Raw genomic sequence first — 23,455 nt, forward strand, 5'->3', positions numbered from 1 at the left:
AAATACACAAGTCAATGAAAAATATGGGTGGAGAGTGGAAGGAGCTTCATATCCATACTCTAACACAGCATGCCTCGCAACCTAAATCTAAGTGAAATCTTTTTGGATGGCATACTTAAAAACAGCTGTATCTCAGTCTGTTCATCTGTTTCCATGGGCTACAGATTCATCACCTTCAAAACAGTTGCATCCCCTACTTACACTTCCAACTATACTTTGGGTTATTGTCCTCTAGGTCATAAAGGTCAATTTCCTACCATACCCTCTCCTCATTAACTTGCCTTCAAGTCTTTTAACTATCAGTGGTTCATCAGTCCAGGTTTCCCAACTATCAATGCCAATTCATCCCAGCATGCATCAAAATGAATGTATTGCATGTACAGTGACATACCCATATTTGTAATTTACCCTTCTTGCTGACATAACATCAAAACACACAAACACTTCCCATGAGTATACATAGTTAGAATAGTAAATCATCCTCTCCTCTAATATTTTGGTAGTATTCCATTGCCTCTCCTAACGTTGGAAGATAGAACGACAGCTACTTCTGGGAGGCATTGGAAAAAGGAATATCTCTAATGGTTAGAACTCCAGCACTGTGTCCTTCTCAGTGATTTTAAGAATTAAACGAATGACTCCAACTATGCCACGTTCAATCCGCTTCTAGTCTGCAAAAGGTCATTATGGTGTTTGTTGCTTGAAGATAGATCTTTTCTCCTCAGATTGGCAACAAGTGCAACCAACTATTAACTCATCTGAAAGCTACGTACAATCTTATTGCCCGAATAATGTTGCTATATAAAACTCATCAAATAAAATAAATAAATGATTATTCCATCATGCTATTAGAATGTTCGTTCTTCTGTGGTAATACTCTTGAAGTATTAGCTACAAAAATCCACCCATATTAAAACCTAGGCATCGGCTGAGATGAGATCAAATCTTTGCAATTTAAGTGCCAGCAAGGAAAAATGCAACTTAAGGGCCTACCATTGGGCCATAAAGGTTTACAACTGCTCAGTACCTAACTCAGTCAACAAAATATGAATGTCCGTCAAGGTCCTTCTGAAAGTCAACCTGAGTTTCCTCAGTGTAACAGTGTTTCATCAATTAGTCTCTGGCAGCAAAGGATAAACTGGTTTAGGAACTTTTGGAGGAGACAAATAGGGAAGGGGTCACACTCATACTTGTTTTTTTTTTTAGTTGAGGGAACAAAGTAATAAAGTCTGCATCGCCCATGGTTGGGAACGAACAGCTAAGCACGGTGATACAGGTCAAGAATATTGAAAAAGCTTAAAGTGTAGCAACCACGGGTATGCTCGCCTCTATATTGAAGATGTTTGACTTGGCTATATACGTTTTCTGAGTTGAAATATATACATGAAAACTTTGATAAGCCAGACTGTCAGGCACTAATTGATGTAACACTTTTACACTGAGGATATCATGGTTTAGGTCAAAATATATGGTGCTCAGCAACCTTGTTGGTAAGAAGGGAGCAGCGCAGACCACTGACACCAGGTTTGTGTGAAAAAGGCTGCTATATTGAAACAGGTGCACATCACAAAACAAACTTGGCCTTTGCCTTACAAAGCTACAACTTCACCATGCAAAGTTACTCACCTATGTTAAGTGACCCCACTCCCAACTTCATTCAGCAATATCGTACTTGCTCCAGAGCTAGTCAACTGCAACTGAGATCTTTAAACTCCCATCCCTCTGTACTTCAACTATTATAAGCTTAACTAATTAAAATTCCTACAGAACCTTAAACTTCCTGGCTCAGCCAGGCGTTACCTTGCCTACCCGTTCCCGTTCCCTTTCAGCCTGAATTGACACTGACAACAATAAACTTCGGTAAACCATGGCAACTTCTCTGTCAACCCCCACTCAGAAACAGTGGGCGCCACTAGTGTGCCCTTTCTAACCCCCCCCCCCCACTACCCCAGTCAACTAGTGAAATCTTTTCTAACTAATGGATGTTAAGCACCTTAGCCAACCCCAACTTTAATTGCAACAAGTACAGGTCCATTCCCATGAAGGACAAATGTTCCTCATCACCTCAGAAAAATTCCACGTCCTCGTCATGAAGGTCTCAATGCTCAACTCTTCCCAGGTTGAGGTCCCTGCAAAACGAGTGCATTTCCTTGTTCAGCTTCCTCCTAGACCCATTTATGGCTGCTGCCTTGGCGGCCCTACGCCAAACCCTTCTGGGCACAAACTCCAACCATAACACGTGGCAAGCAGCCCACATCCTGTGAATTTCCCTCAAGTCCTCCTTCATGGATTTCATCAAAATCAAACCCTTCTGGAGCAGTAAATCGTTCTCACCTAAGTGTATAAGCAGTATATCAGACACTTATGCCTTATTACTAGTCCATTCAAACAGATGACGAGCTTCCTCCATCATTTCCCCCCTTTCCCATTCCAGCTGATTGAATACACAGCAACATTAAAGCCCAATTTCACTCAATTACTGTTGGACCTTGAATGTCTTTCTGCCCACTTTACCAATGACTACTGGCACACAATCCATACCTGCAGCCTGATGTCTGGAAACAGAATTTGACAACCTACACAATTATTCATCAAAGTCCCTCCCTTCCTCTAACATAGCACTGGAAACAATTGGATACCCACTCCCAACACGAACCCCGCCTGCCTGCTTCTGTAGCCAATCCTATTCTGAAAGAGTGAGTCCCAAAACCGCATGCATCCAAGCCAATAATAGCCAGCGCCTTCCACATTATCGCTAACAACTGAAAAGACATAACTGGTTTAAAGTCCTCACACTGAAACTCCCCACCACCCCCAAGCACTGACAGAGGCCAAAAAGCTGTCTCCCACTGAACTGGGCACAGCCTAGCTATATGATATACCCAGAGCAGTATGCTCCCGACCTCACTCCTTTTATCTGTTTTGGATGTGAGGCGGGGCCGCATTGCACCGGGGTTGACGCTCTAGCCTTTTGCTCGCCCGCCCGTATTAATTTGGAGCTGGGAGGCGAGCGCAGCTGTTTGTGAGTATCTGACCCACGAGTGCATGATCCTGCCCTTTGTCCTTTTCGAAATAGCGCTGGCTCATCGCTCTGATTTTACTTTTTAAACATTAACTTGCCGCTTTTATTAACTTTGTTAGTTTAACTTTTAAAATTATAGCGCTGACTTTGTGAGAGCATTTACGCTACTTACAGGGTTAGGATTGCAGGGATGTGCCCTTAGCGTTGTGTTAGCGTTCGGCCCCAGCGGTCACCAGATGTGAGGCGGGGCCGCATTGCACCGGGGTTGACGCTCTAGCCTTTTGCTCGCCCGCCCGTATTAAACGCCGTAAAGCGACGTGCGCGCAGCGGACGCGCGCAGCGGGCGCGCCGAAGGAGCGCCAGAGGAGAGCCCGTCTGTGCCCGTCCGTGCTCTGGCCGGGCACAGGGCCACGACTCCTGGCCGTTTGTCTACCACTCTTGTCCCTTCTGCAGCACTTCGGTATACTTCGGCGGACCTTAGGGCCCTAAAGGTCCCCTCCTGTGAGGCGGCGCATTCCTGGCCGGTCTCTGACAGCCGGTTCCGATCATGCCCCTTCTGTAACTATCAACTTAAGAGCCCTGTTTCCCCGCCTACCCAACCCTGTAACGATATTAAGAATATTCAGGCGGGCCTGATAAACGCCAGATCTCTGGTGTGCCACACGGCTGAGGTCTTTGACCTATTAGCCGAAAATAACTTTGATCTACTCTTTGTCACTGAGACCTGGATGACCGACTCCTGTTCTCCGGTAGTCGAGTTAGCTATTCCTCGTGGTTTCAGGATTTGCAGAGTAGATCGTGGAGCAGATGTGGGAAGAGGGGGGGGGGGGGTTGCTGTGATCTATCGGGACCATTGGACTCTCACCTGCGAACATCTGGATAAAATCAAAGAGGCGGAACGTCTCCATTTTTGTTTGGAGCTCAGTCCGCATTTTACCTTAGGCGGCACGCTTGTGTACCGTCCGCCAGGCTACGTCGGAGACTTTATTGGATCTCTAGAGGAGGTTATCGTGCCACGAGCGTTACGGTTTCCCCGTTTACTACTGCTGGGCGATTTTAACATTCATGTGGATTCTGAGAATACCACTGAAGCTACCCGTCTCAGTGAGACTTTTAGCATGGCTCACCTTTCTCAATGGGTTGATGCCCCCACTCATGTGGGAGGTCATGTTCTTGACTTGATATGTTCTAATTTTGACATCAGTTTGTCCCCCCAGATGCCTATGTCGTGGTCCGACCATTACATGATTAAGTTTGCTTGGCAGTTAGATGAGGATATGAGGAAAATTCCTTCTTTGGTACATCGCCCACGGATTAATTTGATGTCCCTATCTGAGTCCCTTTCCGATACCCGCCCGGCTCCAAAGATGGAGCTGGAAGCGACTGTTGTCGCATTCAATCTTTGGATAGCGAATGGTGTCGCTACCTCCACTAACGCGGGGGGTGTTCGTCGGATGCGATCGAGACCCTCTCAACCATGGTTCACGCATGCTCTGCACGAACAGAAGCTGGTCTGTAAGAAACTAGAGCGAACCTGGAGACAAGCTTACCTACCAGCCGACAAGAAATCCCTACGTGCAGCCCAAAAGGACAATTACGCTGCGATTAAGACAGCTAAAAGCAGGTACTATTCTGACAGAATCGAGAAGGCGGAAAACAACAGTAAAGAGATCTTCTCAATTGTCCAAAATTTTCTATCTCCATGTGCTGTCCAACCCCGGCTCCCTTCTTCCGCTGAATGGTGTGAAGAACTGTCTTGTTATTTTACTGACAAAATTGCAAAAATTCAATTGGATTTAGAAGTGGCTCAAAAGTCCTCTATGACCCCACCTGCCCTTTTAGTACCGGATAGACAATGTCCAAAGGATCAGTTTGTTGCCTTCCTCCCGGCTTCGGAATCGGACATACTGCAAATCCTGGCAGCGTTAAAGTCCGGATCTCCTGCAGACCGCTGCCTAGCCAGGGTGCTGGGAGGGATAGCGGATACTATTAATCAAGAGGTGACGCATATTCTTAACCTCTCCCTTTCCAAGGCCTCGATTCCGAGAAGTTGGAAGGAGGCAAAGCTGCTCCCTTTGTTAAAAAAGGCTGGTCTAGACCCAGCAATGCCATCGAGCTATCGGCCCATCTCACTGTTGCCAGCTCTGGCGAAGGTGTGCGAGAAGGTGGCTTTCAAACAGCTGGATGGCTTCATTGAGTCCTCCCACGCCCTACACCAGGCCCAGTCAGGGTTCAGAGCGGCTTATAGTACCGAGACAGCATTAGTCGAGGTCTCGGAGGCAGTTCGAGAGTGCCTGGACGGGGGTGGCAGAGCGGTCCTGATTTTATTGGACCTCTCTGCCGCATTCGATACGGTGCCTCATGCCTTGCTTATTGCTAGACTGCGAGCCGTCGGCATCTCAGGGCTGGCCCTTGACTGGCTGTCATCGTTTTTGAGCGACAGAACTCAGCAGGTCTGGATGCCCCCCTACTCTTCGGCCCCGAAGAGACTGTCAACTGGAGTTCCGCAGGGTTCTACGTTAAGCCCTTTATTGTTTAACGTTTATATGACCCCTTTACTATATCTGGCGGAACAGCTGGGAGCCAAGATAACAGCTTACGCAGACGACACACAGCTGTTATTCACCTGGCCTAAGGGTGTGTCTGATCCATTAGCAGTCCGGCATTGTTTGTCGGAAGTATTCAGGTGGCTTGCACAAGTTCAACTTAAGTGCAACAAAGACAAGTCCGAGGTTTTATTCTTCGGCTCTTTTCCTGACAACTTCAAGGATCACATTTGGCCCCCGGACCTGCCCTGTCCCAGTGTGACGGGAGGTCCAGCTAAGAACTTGGGGGTCTGGTTCGGTCAGGATCTGAAGTTTGCGGATCACATTAAAAAACTGACTGGCACCTGCTTTGGCACCTTGCGAGCCTTGAGGAAATTTTTCCCTCTTCTGCCCAGGGTAGCCAAGGAGTCTGTTCTTCGAGCCCTGATATTATCTCGGCTCGATTATGCTAATGCCTTATTTAGTGGCCTACCTGCGTATATGGTTCATCGCCTACAGGTGATACAAAATGCCGCAGTACGTTTGCTTTTCTCTCTCCCTAGGAGGTCGAGCGTGCGGAGTCACCTACGAAGTCTGCACTGGCTACCTGTACCACATCGAATTTTGTTTAAAATTCTTGTGTTGGCATTTAGAGCAGTCCATGGCCAGGGACCGACGTATTTGCAGAAACGGTTTTCATTCTATACTCCTAACCGTGCCCTACGATCGGCCAATCAATGCCTACTGGCCACTCCCAAATACAAATATGCCCGTCTGGGAGGCCAATCTATTTCAGTTAAGGCAGCTTCTGCTTGGAATGCTCTCCCCCTGTTCCTTAGAGCCTCGCCGACCATCACTGTTTTTAAGAAGGAACTCAAAACTCATCTGTTCAATGCCCCCCTTTAACAGCTCATTTAGGTTTTGATCTAGCACTCCTGTTGTCTAATTACTCACCGCGCCAGGATACCCCGTGGTAATAGAGCGCGCTATAAAAGTTTTAATAAACATAAAACATAAACATTTGTCCAGCCAAACGCTCAGGCCTTCCACATATCGACTAACGTCCTCTCAGAGAATGCCCATATTCCCCCGTAACACCCAAAAGCGCAGAGACCCGAAAGACACCAAAAAACATCCAGGACATAAGGGCTAAGAACAACACAGTCTCACCTCTGCAAATTCTGGGAAGAACAAAAAGCAACTCACTTAAAACGGCCAATGTCAAAGACCTCCTCTTAGGACCACACCGACAAATTTCTCAGCCCGAGCTCGTCTGTGAAGGGGGCATAACCCCACAAAAGCTTGCCTACACAGGCAATAACTACCAATTTGTAGGAAATGGTCACACTTGACAGGCCTTTTTCTACGAGAGACATTATAAATTGAATGAGATTCTCTGTCCTACCCCATTACTCGAGAATTTGCTACCAGCTGAAGCACCCTTTCTCTCTTACTGACCAAAGATCCTGAGGCATCCGGGTCCTCTTCATGGCTAGCCCATGGAACCTATCCCTCTGGGAGAGTTTCAGGCATTTATGAAAAAAACCCTCAGCAACTTCAACAGCTTTGTGTCCCTCGCCGACTGCCTATTAACCACCTGCCCCACCAACATGTTGTCAACTCTAAAGAGAACTCACCTGTAGGACAACTGCTCACCCCATAGCACCACTGCCACCATCAAAGGAAAAAACTCCAGGAATGCAAAGCTGCGGCCACCCAGCTTCCTCTCTGGTGATCACTCGGCGGCACACCAATGCCCCAGACAATAAAGCCCCAAACTAAAACCACTGCCACATCTGAAAATATCTGAGCGTCCCAAGTAATGCTGCTAGGGGAATCCCACTAAAGGATTGTAGAAAGACTCACCACATCCTCAGGTCCTCTTTTATACCTGCGGACAGACTGATATGATTGTGCCATAATGGCAAACCTGAGGGTGACATGCCCAACCTCCTACAAAATGTCCTCCCCGGTGTCACTGCCCTGCACTCACAGTTCAAATGGCCCAACAGGACCTGCATGTCTTCCACAGTTATCGAATCAATCTCAATACCAGGAAAGGCAAGACTGTGTTGGGTCCTACCGTCTTCTCTGGTGCCAATGGCACTCCTAGGTTACCCATGAGGTCCTGGAAACTTACCAGCAGGCGCCGGCAGTTCATGGAACCGGTTTTCCCCTAAAACAAAAAGTCATCCAAGTAATGCGTTATTTGCTTGTGACCCGTGAACTATGTGAAAAGTAATTGCAAAAATGTACTCAAGCACTCAAAGAGAGCACATGAAATGGAGCAACCCATTGGAAGTGCTTTGTTCACATACCATCTGTCCTCGAATTGTATTCCCAACAGGTGAAAGTCGCAGGCTGTACTGGCAACAAATGGAATGCCGACTTCATGTCGCTCTTATCCATGAGCACGCCGCCCACTTTTTCTACTAAAGGTAGAGCTAAAGCTGGTGCTACATCAATGCTTTTGGAAGTTGAAGGCTCTACGAAGTTTCCTTCACTTTCTACCAATGGATTACAGGAAGTCTGTGGTGCATGCATTAGTCACTTCCCAGCTTGACTAATCGAACAGCCTCTATCTTCCTGAGTATCTGCTCAGAAGGCCACGGATTATCCAAAATGCGGCGGCAAGGGTTGTTTGTAATCTGCCATTGCGTCACCACATCACCCCCATTTGCGTAGTCTACATTGGTTGCCTGTGAAGAGAATAATAGAATATAAAGCACTTTCTGGGGCTCACAGAGCAATGAATGACATTGCAAACCAAATTGGAGTCCATGTTCAAGAAAGCTCTAAAAACATGGCTCTTCGTTCTTCCATAGTGTTCCCCATTTTCCTGTTAGCTTCCATTGGTCTTTTGCACTACTAGCGCCGGGAAACTCCCGTTGGAGGTAGCCAAGCACTTTGTAAGCTGTAATAATAATAATAATAATAATAATAATAATAATAATAATAATAATAATAATAATATTAATAATAATAATAATACACTGATGAGTATGTCACAAAAACGTGTTCTCCAGGTATGAAATCATTGACTGAATGTCCTTCTGGCCAAGAGAGATGTTGAATCAACCTAAACTGTCCCCGTTCTATTTTTGAGTCAAAGTCTAATCAGAAAAACTATTAGGAGTTCTATAGGACAGTCCTTAAAGGGGCCCGCCGTCCTACCTTCCTGAATCTCGCAATTTATCACTCACCACTTGCCTGTGTTCACTGGCTGATTTTAAACTAGCTTTCGAGCAGCAAACTCTCATGCCCTCTCAACCCAGTCTAAATCCCAACGTGAAACCTTGTAACAGTAGCCTGGCATTATCTTTAACCCCTCCCCTGCTGATGACGGAACCGCTCCGTCATCAGCTACAGTTGAGCTGTAGCTGATGACGGAACCGCTCCGTCATCAGCTACAGTTGAGCTGTGCTGATGACGGAGCGGTTCCGTCATGGCCCAGCCACCGCGCCTGCGCGGCGCTGATTTCGCGCCTGCGCGGGCGTTCTAATGAGCGGGGCGGGTCATGACGGAACCGCTCCGTCACCAGCATAGCTCAACCGCGGCTGGTGACGGAGCGGCTCCGTCACCAGCATGCGGCCACCGCGCGGCCGCCCCGCCCCTTTAGCGCTGCGGCGGAATAGCCGCCGCAGCGAAGGGGTTAATAAAGGGCAGCCAAAATTCTAATCTATCTAATTTAATTGGCATACTAGTCCTTCTCTTTTGGTCCCGGTCTGCCTCTCCCTGCCCTGTAGCCAGTTGTCTGCCTTTGCTGATGTGTTTCTGTAGCACCCTGCTGCTGCCCAAGCCCTGCAGAGTAACTGGATGTACCGCCTGGCCCAAAGCAATTGACCAAGACATGTCTGACGCAGCCGCATATGTGAGGACGGAGCTACGGTGCTGCAAGCCGGAGCCTCTGAGGATTATTGCAACAACAACTATCGCCGCAACCTCCACCGAGCCCTGCTGAGCCTGGGCCGGACTGTTTGAGTTTCAGAGGTAGAGGCAGACGATGAGAGTGGGGGAGAGTGGGGCTGAGGTTTGCGACCCAGGGGCCCATCATACAGCATTAAATCAAGGATTGCCTGAGCCCGGGCCTGTCCAGAGCCCCAAGTTTTCATCAACCATCAACCGTTGTAAAACAGACAAGCAAGCTTTAAGTAGGTGCTCAGGCGAGTGCGGCTGCTAACAGTCGGCGGCTGGTGAGTGTGTGCCACAGACAGCCTGCGGAGTCGGCGCGGTTAGTCCTGGGTGTGGCTTGCAGGCTTACTGATAAGCCCCCCTTGCGTGCAGCACAGTATCATCAAACACACATGGTGCATTACATGATATGTTAAAGCAAGAAGGCTGATTTTTGCTGCAGGACGCAGCAAGTTTTTCCAGACCTGCTCCTTCATCGTGGGGAGCTGTGAAAGAGGCAAAGGATCAGACGAGGTGCAGTGTGGTGTAGCAGCTTGGGGGAGTCAAGTCAAGTCAAGTCAAAGGATTTATATAGCGCACTACATACCCGGAGGGTTTCAAGGCGCTTAGGAAGGGGAGGAGAATTACTTGTCAAATATCCACGTTTTAAGTTGCTTTCTGAATGCTAGGTGGTTCTGGGTAAGGCAAAGGTAAGCGGGGAGAGAGTTCCATATTTTAGCAGCCAGGTATGAAAAGGATCTGCCTCCCATGGTGGTCTTGTTGATGCGAGGTACAGTGGCGAGGGCTTGGCTGGAAGAACGTAGTTGGCGGGAAGGGGTGTAGAAGGACAGTCGTGAGTTGAGGCATTCTGGACCGATGTCGTAGAGTGATTTGTGTGCGTGGGTAAGCAGTCGGAAAGTGATCCTGTTATTGACGGGTAGCCAGTGGAGGTCTTTAAGGTGACCAGAGATGTGATCGTTGCGTGGGATGTCTAATATGAGTCTGGCTGAGGCGTTTTGGATTCGTTGGAGTTTCTTCTGGAGTTTTGCGGTAGTACCTGCGTAGAGGGTGTTTCCGTAGTCCAGTCGGCTCGTGACCAGAGCGTGGGTGACTATTTTCCTTGTTTCGGAGGGGATCCAGCGAAATGTTTTTCTGAGCATGCGAAGAATGTTGAAGCAGGAAGAGGATACGGCGCTGACTTGTCTGTTCATTGAGAGTGAAGAATCCAGGATGACGCCTAGGTTCCGTGCGTGGTCAGTCGGGATGGGTGCTTTTCCGAGGGCTTCCGGCCACCAGGAGTCGTCCCATGCAGAGGGGGATGTACCTAAGATGAGGACTTCTGTTTTGTCTGAGTTCAGTTTCAGACGGCTTTGTTTCATCCATTCGGCAACTTCTTTCATTCCTTCGTGTAGGTTGGTTTTGGCGGTGCTGGGGTCATTGGTGAGGGAAAGGATCAGTTGGGTGTCATCCGCGTACGAGATGATGTTGAGGTTGTGTTGGCGTGCGATGGCCGCGAGGGGGCTCATGTATACGTTGAAGAGGGTGGGGCTGAGTGAGGATCCTTGTGGTACGCCACAGATGACTTCAGTGGCCTCGGACTTGAATGGTGGGAGGCGGACTCTCTGGGTTCTTCCGGTGAGGAACGAGGTGATCCATTCAAGTGCTTTTCCTTGGATTCCGATGTTATTGAGGCGTTGTAAAAGGGTGCTGTGGCAGACTGGGTCGAATGTTGTAGAGAGGTCGAGGAGGATGAGGGCGACTGTGTCTCCATTGTCCAGTAGAGTTCGAATGTCGTCTGTTGCTGCGATGAGGGCGGTCTCAGTGCTGTGTTTTGCTCGAAAGCCAGATTGTGAGGGGTCGAGGGATTTGTTGGCTTCGAGGAAGGCGGCGAGCTGGTTGTTGACAGCTTTCTCGATGACTTTGGCCGGGAATGGAAGAAGCGAGATGGGGCGGTAATTTTTGAGTTCGGTGGGGTCCGCTGTGGGTTTTTTCAGAAGGGCGGTGAGTTCAGCGTGTTTCCAGTCTTCCGGGAAGGTGGCGGAGTTGAAGGAGCAGTTGATGACGTCTCGGAGGTGCGGTGCTATGACGGAGTCTGCTTTGTTGAAGATGTGGTGAGGACATGGGTCTGTGGGGGATCCTGAGTGGATGGAATTCATCAGGCGGATGGTGTCCTCAGTGGAGATTGGGTTCCAGTCGTTAAGGGTGTTCACGGGGGGAAGATGATCAGCAAATGGTAGGGTGGGTTGGTTTCCGGGTTGGTTGTCAAAGCTGTTGTGGATGTCTGCAATCTTGTTGTGGAAAAATGAGGCTAGGAAGTCGCAGAGGGTTTGAGAGGGGGTGATGTCGTTGGAGTTGGCCGAGGGATTGGAAAATTCCTTGACGATGTTGAAAAGTTCCTTGCTGTTGTGAGCGTTGTTGTCAAGTCGATCCTTGAATGCTGTTTTCTTGGCTTTTCGGATTAGTTGGTGGTGAGTGCGGGTGGCGTTTTTGAAGGCGTCCTTGGTGCTGGTGGTTGGGTCTTTTTTCCAGGCCTTTTCAAGGGAGCGGCTGAGTTTCTTGGACTTCTTGAGATCATCGTTGAACCATGAGGCCTTCTTGCTGCCAGGTTTGTTTTGACGTTTTTTCAGTGGTGCTAAGGTGTCAGCGGTGTTGGATAACCATAGGGTGAGGTTGGCGGCGGCTTCGTTAGCGTTGGAAGAGGGGGCTGGGGTGTTTTGAAGGAGCGATGCGGAGATTTGGTCCGTGGTGATTTTGTTCCAGTTCCTTTGCAGGGTAGGTTGGAGGTGGATGCTGGGTTTTGGTTTGTTGTAGGTGAAGTGAACGCAGCTGTGGTCAGTCCAGAGGAGGTCCGTAGTGTGGCTGAAGGAGACATGGTTGCTGGATGTGAAGATGGGGTCGAGTGTGTGACCTGCGATGTGGGTGGGGGAAGTGACTAGTTCTTTAAGTCCGAGGTTGGCGAGGTTGTCCACGAGGGTGGCGGTGTTGCGGTCGTTGATCTTTTCGAGGTGAAAGTTGAGGTCTCCCAGAAGGATGTAGTCTTTGGAGGGGAGCGCGTGTGGGGTGATGAAGTCCGTGATGTCTTCACTGTATTTTGCGCGGGGTCCTGGTGGTCTGTAGAGGAGGGTGCCTCTGAGTGTGGTCTTGGGGTCGATGTGGATCTGGAAGTGAAGGTGTTCGGAGTTAGCGAGGTTGGCGTCAGAGCTGGTTGGGATGCGGATTGATTTCTTATGGACGATAGCGATTCCTCCTCCTGTGTGGCTGGTACGGTCTTTGCGAGTGATCTTATAGTCTTCAGGGATGGCAATGGTGATGTCTGGTGCGGAGGAAGCATTCATCCATGTTTCCGTAAGGAAGGCGATGTCCGGAGAAATGGTGTCTAGTAGGTTCCATAGGTCAATGGCGTGCCTGTGGACTGATCGGGTGTTGAGAAGGATGCATTGTAGGTGGTTGGAGTCGGGAATCTGTGGTGTGGTCGTAGCGGAGAGGTTGTCGGTGCCGCTGAATTTGCAGGAGAAGCAGGAGAAAGGTCCATGGGTTTGTCCAGGGGCGGCTTGGACGCAGTTGGGAGCGCGACCGGGGTTAAGGGCTAGGAGGGTTGCGGCATCGTAGGTAATGCGGGGGGGCTGGGAGGGATGGGGGCCAGGGGGTCTGGCGCTGGGCGCGGTCCAGGCGCGGACGGGCGTAGACGGGCTTACCTTTGGCGCACCTTGGGCGCGGTCGCTGCGCGTGAACGCTGCGCGCGGGAGTAACTGTCATATATGGATGGTGGAGGGGGAGGGGCGAGGGCGGCTCAGCTGGGAGGCGGGGCGGGTTCACAGAGCACAACAACAATCAAAATGGCAGCGGAGCGCTGGGGGGGTAAACAGACGCGCAAACTGAATACAAACAATGGCAGATAGAGTCCAAAGCAAGACAGAGCTAAAGCTGCTTAATTAGCTAACACAGACCACAAAGCGGCAAGTGAATGCAGAAGGCAGAATGCAATCAACGATACCAAATGCAGGGGAGCGACCACTCGGCTCGAGAGCTGAGAGCGAGTCACAGCGCATGGAGGGGAACGAGCGCTGGAAGTAGTTTGTGGGAGGGCGGCTCAGCTGGGAGGCGGGGCGGGTTCACAGAGCACAACAACAATCAAAATGGCAGCGGAGCGCTGGGGGGTAAACAGACGCGCAAACTGAATACAAACAATGGCAGATAGAGTCCAAAGCAAGTCAGAGCTAAAGCTGCTTAATTAGCTAACACAGAGCACAAAGCGGCAAGTGAATGCAGAAGGCAGAATGCAATCAACGATACCAAATGCAGGGGAGCGACCACTCGGCTCGAGAGCTGAGAGCGAGCCACAGCGCATGGAGGGGAACGAGCGCTGGAAGTAGTTTGTGGGAGGGCGGCTCAGCTGGGAGGCTCAGGCAATAGGAGGTAAAGCTTAGTAAACCCCAGGGCTGAGCAGAAGCGGCCAGCAGTAGGCTGGTGCGGCTTGGTTACCTGCTGTGTTCTGTGCCTCAGAGCCCTGCGCTGCTTTGAGACTTTGCCGTTCCTGAATTTTATAATTTAAAAAAAACACATTATTTTGTGAGCATGCCTGCACTTTACGGGAGTACCCTCCACCCTCACCTCTGCATCACTATTGGAACTTGGAGATTTGGCCACCTACTAATTATATCAGTTGTCTCAACCCCTCAGTCTCGGGCCATTTATTTTTCTTTTTGTAGGTCTGGGGGAGTTAGGGGTCATAAAGGAAAGCGCTCAACCTGGTCTATAGCTGGAGTTTTAGTTGTAGTGTGGGTTGTTCCCCAGTTGTTCTCTCGAGGCATATACACATGCCATGAGGTCAGGCCGCTCGAGGGGATCATTACAGCTTCTGCTACAAGCACAGCCACAAAAAAAAGCGGAAGATTCTTAAGAAATCCAAACCAGTTCCCAAAAGGCTTCATTATTTGGCAACAAGATTGAACTTGAGGAATCACAGACCCTTACTGAGGCAATGCCAAGTATGGACCATGCGACAATGGCCCCTGACCACGTATCTAAAGCTGCCACTGACTTTGGGACCCAGTTCTCCCAGTCTAGTATTAACACCATCGCTGCTGCAGTTATCCATCTCCTGTGCTGGGCCATAATAAAAACGGGTGTGGTCATGACGAGCTCAGCTCGTCATGAGCACACGAGAGGTATACCTCATGACGAGCTGAGCTCGTCATGAGCATCGAAGGGGTTAAGGACTATTTCAAATAACAAATACAAACAGGAGGAGCGCCGAAAAGTCTCAATACATGCAATAATCCAAAATTTGGAAGTCTTCTAATAACAAGTACTTAGGCAGTAGATTCGGTTCAAAACATTATTTCCTTCTTGTTTATTTTAATATTCATAGTTCAATTTCGAAATCAGCCAAGATCATCTTCTCATATGAATTCAATCACAATTTATTTCAACATATTAGATCAGCCGATGCGTTTTGTCCTCTAGGGACATCATCAGGGCTGAAATAAAATAATAAAATATGTATCAACGCAAAGCTAACAATGTTAGGTTCTACAAATTTACAAACAACAATTCTCATTAAACACCCCAAGTGCGTAGTCATGAATAATTACAAAATACAATGACTCCTGCCTATATCCATTTTATCCATTCTGTTAATGCAAGATGAAGGAGAACCGATTTATTCTCAAGGTACATTTGCCCCCATCTTGATCTGTTACAATCAACACAGTGTTTCACAATATATCATTTCACTGATCCCCATGGCCCACATGTCTCTAATAAATATCAACCACATTTTATTTTGATAATCCTATGTGTGCCCAGGTTATTAAACTAAAATGTATCTTGTTGTCACAAAAAGAAAAAGATCAAAAAAGAAGTCCTCACCTTAAATACTACACTGCTCAATCTGTATTTATTAACCGTTCGAATCCTCATTGAGTTTACCTCAATTTCAGAAAATATCTACAAGTGAAAGAAAGGGAATTACTACAGCTTTACCCTATTATGAGTGATAGTGTGATCAATTATAATTTACACGGTCAGTATTTAAACGGTTAGATCCACCTTGACTAAAAGAGGTGTACTTGATTTCATCTTAGTTTCAGCAAAACACTTTATGCTATATCTGGTACTTTTCGCGTGTGAACACTCACCTCTCAAGACTCACTTAATAAAGTATACTTAATGTTCTCTTAGTTTCACGGTTTCCCACTCTTTTTTTTTGAAAATTCTTGCTACAAGAGAGAACCAACATGTGTATTATCAATAAAGCCCCGTGCAAGGTTTTACAGCGTGCTACCAGGATTTCATTTAACCCCTTGTGTGCTGCCGTCGCCCGACGGCAGCGCTACCTTCCTAGTGCTGCCGTCGGCCAACGGCCGATGCAGCCCTGTCCACTCTTCAGAACTCCAGTACAGTTCTGAAGTTTTTCCGCCGCGGTTAAGGTGTAAAGAGTTCTAAACTCACGCTTGCAATGCAGGACTCTACTTCCGCAAATATTCGATATCTTTTCCTCCTATGTATTCTATATTTACAATGCTGGAAAAAGTAAGACAAAGCCTCCAGTTACTAACTAATCAACTATCCAGTTTTCAGCTCGCTTTCTTATCACTCACCGTTGTTCTGTCTGTTTATTACGTTCACCATTCGGCACAGCCCGATAAATCCTGCTAATGATCTGCTTCACCACAATCCCTTCCTTAAAAGTAATCATTGACCAACCCAAATTCTTGGTTTATGCCTCAAATGGCCAATGGGAGGCAACTGTTTCAAGTCCTTGTTCAGTTCCCTCTCTGGTCCGCTATTCTTTTGGATAATCATTGTCCTGTATTCCTACCTTATCAAAATCGCTCTTTTCACTTATTAATTTGAATTTGAATTTAAAAAGACTTATAAAGCGCACGTACACTGAATCAGTTTCATGGCGCTGGTGAGGTCACTGAGTGAGAGCAAGAAGAGAGCTAGGTGCCGAAAGCCTGCTGGAGTAGAAACGTTTTTAGTGACCTCCGAAACTCCATATAGGAAGAGGAGAGTCTTAATGATAGGGGGAGGTCATTCCAAAAGGTGGGTGCAAGTACAGCAAACTTCTGCCCCCCTGACCGTTTCTTTTTAAAGTGAGGCGTAGTTAGTAAAGCCAGGCTGGAGGAGCGAAGGTCCCTAGAGGGAACATAGGGAGAGATTGCCGAATTGATATAAACAGGGGCAGTGCCCGCTCTTGCTTGAAAAGTCAAACACCCCAACTTGAACCTGGCCCGTTGTTTTATAGGCAACCAGTGTAGGCTCCTAAGCAGAGGGGTCGAATGGTGGGACCTGGATAGACCAAAAACCAGGCGGGCCGCCTGATTCTGTACCAACTGCAGGCGCTGCAGGGCATAAGCAGGAGCTCCATTATAGATGATATTGCCATAGTCAATTTTTGACAGGACCATGGCCATTAGGATCAGCTTTAATGCAGAGGTGGAAAAAAACCTGCCAACTTTCAGGATAACTCGTAGTGTAAAAAAACAGGAAGAAACCACCGAGTTGATATGTGAGTGAAGGGTTAATTGATTATTAAGCGTGATCCCAAGTGTTTTAACTGAACAGGAAGGGAGAGGAGGGGGCCCAAGTGAAAGGGGCCAAAAGGAGGGGGACCAGGGGTTGGCAGCACCGCCCGTCGCCACAAGTTCTGTTTTATCCGGATTAAGTTTTAACTGATTGATGTTCATCCAGTCTCGGATAAATAGCATGACGGACTGGAAACTGCCAACTCCTGAAGGAGAAGAGAGATCAAAAATGAGTTGTAGGTCGTCTGCATAGTTATATACAGTGACCTCCATGCTCTGTAAAGCAAACACCAGTGGAAAGACATAAAGATTAAATAATAAAGGGGAGAGAGCAGACCCCTGGGGAACACCACAGTTGACATTACGCAGAGGAGCCGAGAAGGTGCCTAGATGGACTGTCTGGGTGCGGTCCATCAGGAAGGACTCGACCCAAGCTAATGCCGATCACCCTATCCCCGCCGCCCTGACACGTGATAGAAGAATGTCATGATCCACAGTGTCAAAGGCGGCGGATAAGTCTAATAGGACCAGGATCTTGGGGGTGTTGGCGTCGAGTCCCTCCCTAAGTTGGTCCATGACCGAGATCACCACCTTCTCGGTTGAGTGTCGTGGACGGAAACCAGCTTGACATGGGGCCAGGTAATTGCTGTCCTCTATAAAGGAGCTCAGCACCTGAGAGACATGCGCCTCAGCCACCTTTCCCAAGTAGGGGAGCAGGGATATGGGGCGGTAGTTGACTAAGGAAGAAGGGTGAGCCCCGGGCTTCTTTAAAATGGGGATAATGGTGGCAGATTTAAATGCAGTAGGGACTAGGCCTTTAGAAAAGGTGTCATTTACGCCAGTGAGGGCGGGAGCAGGACAAGCCAAGAACACCTGGGCCAGGATGCGGGCCGGGCAAGTGTCAGATGGAGACCCTGATTTATTAGCCAATGCAACGTCTTGCTTACTCGGCGTGTGCTTTGCTTATATTATCGATTACCTAAGTAGATTCCGGCCAATCGTGACCCCTACGGCCCTTTCCACTAGACAAGTTTTACCTTTATACTATAGCTGTTTAAGCTGCATATAGCCAGCACCCACAGAACTCTCTAATTGCTCATCGCCGCACCCAGTCTCAGTGTTCTATTATGCGATGAAAACTACGCTGACTAATTTCAATATTCATTCTCCGACTCGTAGTGTGTTTTTCGCCTTAAAACATTCAGGAGGAGCGCGAGAATCCTCTCTAGTCCCCTACTCCCACGATCTACTATACAGGGAGAAAAAGCACTCTTATGCTTTAAGGCTCGCACCTTAACAAGTTGTATATTGTTCAATTTTATACTTAGTCCACTAAACCTGAACCATTTACCTCGTTAATATTATCATTTAAGTCCAGGTGTACTGATGGCATATGTTAATTACTTATTGCCATATCAAATCTTAATGGTCTATAGTACGAGGAAAAAGTGCTCTCTTTGTTAAAAACCGACCCCATACACGTTATGTATTGTTCCATGTTCTACACAATCTATAATCCCTAGACCATTGCTTTTGCTTATCACAACATCACATTTCAAAAGATGTTGTTTCTAATACCCCTTAATCTACATGTTCTCTGGGTGGAACCCATTAGGTACTATTAGATGGTATGGAACAAAGGCATGAGAACCTAATTAATCTGCATACCCAAACTATTACCTAGACTTATGCTGGTTGTTGTACCCTTGTGGTGTCGGGCATCGATATATTACATCAACACAAATGCTTTATCATTCTAATTATGTTCTGTGAGCTGATTCAATTCATTAAGCTACCATGAGGGAATTTTCCAATCCACTTGATTACAATATGCAATGTGGAGTTTAAAACTCATGTACTTTTAACTACCTTTAAAAGGTATTTAACTTCAATGAGTGGACAAACCTACTTATTTTACTTCTACTACTATCTACTATCAGCACAATGAGTTTGTGTGTAATATTTTACCCAATTAATTGTGGATCTGTAGACATCATCAAAGTATCCCGCTATCTGCTTATTAAAAAAAATGTAGTTCATTGTCACTGTTGAGACCCTGTGACACTGTCCTACATCTACTTATCCACTTGGCCTCTTGCTGTCTCAACACCAGTTTCCAGTCGCCACCTCTTGCATGAGATGCTATTTTTTGTATCCCATGAAACCTGAAAGTTGTCTGGTAAGCGTGATTTTTTTTCATGTGTTGGTATAGAGGCGAGTTCTCATCCCGATTAATCACTGCCCGTCTGTGTTCCTGTACTCTTAATTTTAAGACCCTTTTAGTACTACCTATATAAATTTTCGAGCATTCGCACAGTAGTGCATATACCACTCCAGTGCTATTGCAATTAATAAATTCCTTTATGCTTATGTTTTTAGAGTATTAAACCTAAAATCTTTGATACGATTAATACCTATATCACACACATTGCAGTTTCCACATACAAAGAAACCTTTAGGTTGATTTTGAAGCCACTCGGACCTCTGTCTTTTACCTGGTTTCTGAACAGTTTCTTATGATCAAACCAGCTATGGTGGAGCTTCTTCTAAACCACTTTAGGCTTATCTGTAACAACCCTTAGTAGGCCAGGTACCCCTTTCAGCAAATTCCAATTTTTATTCAAAATGTTGTAAATCCAATTATGATGCACATTATATGTGGTAATAAATGCCACTTGTTCCTGAGTTTGTGGTCTCGTTTTTTGGGCTTAAGTAGTCTTTTGATATTAACGATTCCTGACCTTGCCTGGGTCAAACTTCTTTTTGAATATCCTCTAGTAATCAGTCTGGATTCTAGTGCATCCAATCCATTTTTAAAATCTGTATTTAAGCTGCAATGTTGCCGAATCCGAATAATTTCCCCATACGGGATACCTTTGACTATTTCAAATAGTCAGATCAAGTTCAAGATGAGTATGGGGAGTTTTTATCTACATCTGCCCTAGCAAACATATGCCTTCCAACAGTTCATGTTGTATGTGATGGTGCATTATCTCAGGGTGATGAAATTAGAAATTGCTTGCCACAATCTGCTGATACCACTATCTTTGGTTAAAAGAATCAGATGTAAAAAAATGTTCCATATGAATGCGGGCATTCACATGTAATAGTTGCTAAAGCCCAAGTCCGTTTTGATCTGGTCCCTGAAGTTTGTCTATTAAACAAGTCAGCAGCTCAATTTATGCAGTCAGCTGAAAAGATCCGTCACTTGCAGACGGAAGATAAAGCTTGGATTATAATTAATTGTAACAGGGGCTTAAGTGAATGGGATGCCTCTGTTATTTGTCTAGATGACATCCAATTTGATCATAGTCTTCCTAAAATCGCCTATATTTACATCTAAGAATGAGAGAGTCTGTGAGTTTAGGTGAATCCACAATAAAGTCACTAACCAGAAAAAAAGGCATACATTCATTTAGTGTCTTATATGTGTATCTGTAAGGCTCTCGACCTGGAGAGAAGAGAACTGTTAAAACCACATATAAACGCACTGCATATTCGGTCCTGCAGACAGGCAGTAAAGGCGTGTTTCGAATGGGCCAACATAAGGCTACTCTGCAGCTTTGTCCGTTTTATGGAAGAAGCACAGGCAAAACTAGGCGAAGAAACTCTAGCATATTCAACTGCGCCTGAGGTTCCCTGCCAGGTGCTCACCTATGATCCCAACTAAGACCCATAGGCCCAGGGGGAAACATACTTTACGACGCAACTTTTGCCACGTAGTGCCTTTGCAGTGTGGGTTTTTCGACGCGGGTCGTTGAGTTGCACTGGGGGGCGTTCTAGGATGGGTAGTGGTTTGGTTTACTATCCAACACCTTCCCTACTATCCACGGGGACTTGAGTTGGAATGGTGAATTGAACTATTCACTATCCAGCCCCCCCCAGTGCAGGTCGTTGTGACGGCTTGCGTTGGAAGGCCTGCGTTGTGGAAGCATGCGTTGTAACAACGTATATCCGGGCCCAGGAGAAGACGAAAGCTCAGGATTTGTACACAGACTCTGCCTGAACTATTGAAGTTCAACACAACTTTAGCACATGTAATTTTAACTAGTCAAATTCTAGTTTTTTTTTTTAGAATATAGTGTCTTAGCTTTTAACACTCAGACTTGCATACAGACTCTGCCTGAACTAATGAAGCGTAACACAATTTTAGTACATGTAATTTTAACTAGTAACATTCTAGTTTTTAGAATACAGAGTCTCAGCTTTTAAGGGAATATGAAATAGTGCTAATTACCTGTTTTATTGTACAGACTGCTAAGATTTTAATTAATCAAGCAATAAAGATTATTATAGTCTCTTATATGCGACAGCGAAAAAAAGTTTTCAGATTCACAACTAACTTTAATTCCTCAAAAATGTAAACTTAGAAGCCCTGACCAGGGGATAAATAAGTCAGTTTAAGTTGACAACTCCCTGAACACCGCAGATTTTTCATTCTTGGACAAATATGATGCTCCAATTTTAGCAGAAGTGTGCCCCCCTAAACATCAAAATGTTGATAACAACGGAGTGTGGCGAAATCTGTTGAGTACAATGGATGCAATTGCAACAGCGCAAAATTTTCATTCCAACAAACTCGATATACAAGTGGAACTATTAACCCTTTCGCTGCGGCGGCTATTCCGCCGCAGCGCTAAAGGGGCGGGGCGGCCGCGCGGCCGCTGCATGCTGGTGACAGAACCGCTCCGTCACCAGCTACAGTTGAGCTGTGCTGGTGACGGAGCGGTTCCGTCATGACCCGCCCCGCTCACTAAGACTGCTGCGCAGGCGCGAAATCAGCGCCGCGCAGGCGCGGCGGCCGGGCCATGACGGATCCGCTCCGTCATCAGCACAGCTCAACTGTAGCTGATGACGGAGCGGTTCCGTCATCAGCAGGGATGGGGTTAAACACTTTATGTGGCAGGAATAGACACAAAACTACACAATCTAACCAACTTGGTGGTAAGAGCCTGGTAAGAGCCCAGTCTGATGTCAATAATTAACTAATTAAATGTTTGTGTTCACATATTTAAGATCATGTTTCTGAACTACCAATTATAGTAGGATCGCTTATTGAAAAAGTAAAAAGTAAAAAAACTAGCTGTGCAACCAAACTCAGAATTACTTCCAATTCACCACTTTGGTCCAGGGTTAGGCGTAAACAATGTAAGTACAACGTTTCAACCTGCTCAGCGAGAGGCTCCCAGTGATATAATTGGGGCCTAAGCTGGGCAAGATAGAAGTAGGTTTGGGCCCCGCCACTGCATTAGATGAAAAGTCCTATTTCACAAGGTAACGCTAATATAGAAAAAAGTCTGGTCGTCTATTCTACAGCCTTAGTTGATAGTCTTAGTGGGGATCCTGAGCTAACACAAAGGCCAGGAAAAGGCTGGAGAAGGCTTGGAACAAAGGTAAAAAAACTATGGTTTCAGTGGTCTCAATGGTTAAACCCGGTGACTGCTATCCGTTCTTTAAACCAGTCAGTCAGAAATTACAAGGGCAGGTTTGTTCTAACAAGGGTGTAGAAACTCTTCTTGATTCTATTCAGTCAAACTACATGTATCCAGAATCGAAAAGAGATGTACAACCCCCTTCGACGGACAGTAAAAAAGTTTGTGACCATAATCGACATGGCGGCTACCGATATTGTGGATTCTAATAATGGGGCAGTCTCTAAGCAAATTGACAGTAGGACTCCGAACTGGAGTGAGAGTAAGCAAAGTCATGGAAACGTTAATAAAGAAATAGCCTGTTACTCACTGCGCTTTTGACTCAAGACCATGCAACTCAGAACATGCAATGGGCTTGTTGAGTTGAGGGAAAAAGGCCCAGTGTGACTCAGCGATCACCATCTCTTAGAAGACATCAAATCAACCATTTAGTCGATGATAGTAAACTATGTCTAACAATATCTTCAAGGGTTGTGTCGGAAAAGAAAACCTCTAATAACCCAAAATTAGTCTTTCACCCTATATATGAATCGAGGGGCATCCATGATACTAATCGGATTCATATGTAAAACTTCTCAACCATCCCTAATCTATCACTCATTAAAACCACTGATCTTCTTCTTGTATAGTTTAAACAAATACATTTTAACTCATCTCGTGAATCCACTATAACAACCTGGACTACCCATGAAATAGTAAATACAATTCTAGATTTAAGTTCTCATTTAATGGAATGGGGCATTGAGGTTAAGAACTGTACCCCTTCAAAATATCCCTCTATTGTAGAGGCTCCTGTCCCAAAAGTGGAAAAGGAAAGTTAGAAGGTTGATAGCAAAAAGTCAACCCCATTACTCAGAGGTGCAGGTGGCCCAATAGGCAAATCATCCTGTAAGACAGATCTTTTTATTACTAATACTCTGAAGGGAGTGCATACCTGTTAATTGCTACCTAACACTAAAATGCAGCTTGAGGATTGGACTTGGCTTCCGGTAACTCTTGCAAATGTGCCCCTAAGAGATGAAAATGTATCTTTGCCTGCTGCAAATGATAAAG

At 46.5% G+C, this 23,455-nt stretch overlaps 1 protein-coding gene across 4 annotated transcripts in view; it reads right to left on the bottom strand.

Moving 5' to 3' along the window:
* Nucleotides 1–23,455, bottom strand: part of OPTN (optineurin) — a 543,667-nt gene that overhangs the window by 437,777 nt on the left and 82,435 nt on the right. For 2 of the 4 annotated variants that reach the window (XM_086919852.1, XM_086919848.1), the window contains one exon: nt 15,310–15,387. The exons of the other annotated variants lie outside the window; for them this stretch is intronic. The gene's annotated coding sequence lies outside the window, so the exon portion shown is untranslated. The remainder of the gene's footprint in view (nt 1–15,309; nt 15,388–23,455) is intronic. 4 annotated transcript variants of the gene reach the window in all.

This window comes from Lissotriton vulgaris, chromosome 1_1 (genome assembly GCF_964263255.1).
Source record: "Lissotriton vulgaris chromosome 1_1, aLisVul1.2, whole genome shotgun sequence".
Lineage (NCBI taxonomy): Eukaryota > Metazoa > Chordata > Amphibia > Caudata > Salamandridae > Lissotriton > Lissotriton vulgaris.